Below are 245 nucleotides of genomic sequence, written 5' to 3' on the forward strand. Positions count from 1 at the left end.
AACCCAAGAGGCTTCCACTGAGGGTGGACATCTGCCAAGACATCCAGTCCCGGTCCCACTGCCACCTCCCGGCAGCAGCAGGAAGCAGCACTCCCCTTCTCCACGGCCACATCACCCAGAGCTGCTCCCAACCTTGGTGGCACCACCTCCCACTGCTCCCCTCCAGATCTCTGCAGTGCCTTGGGCCAGCCCCAGCACCTACAAGAGGGCAAACGTCCCAAAACAGAGGCTAACACAGCCCTGGT

The 245-nt window shown here is 62.0% G+C and overlaps 1 protein-coding gene across 1 annotated transcript in view; it reads right to left on the reverse strand.

Moving 5' to 3' along the window:
• NDOR1 (NADPH dependent diflavin oxidoreductase 1) overlaps positions 1-245 on the reverse strand; it is a 13,051-nt gene that overhangs the window by 7,241 nt on the left and 5,565 nt on the right.

This window comes from Apaloderma vittatum, unplaced genomic scaffold (assembly GCF_000703405.1).
Source record: "Apaloderma vittatum isolate BGI_N311 unplaced genomic scaffold, ASM70340v1 scaffold25785, whole genome shotgun sequence".
Lineage (NCBI taxonomy): Eukaryota > Metazoa > Chordata > Aves > Trogoniformes > Trogonidae > Apaloderma > Apaloderma vittatum.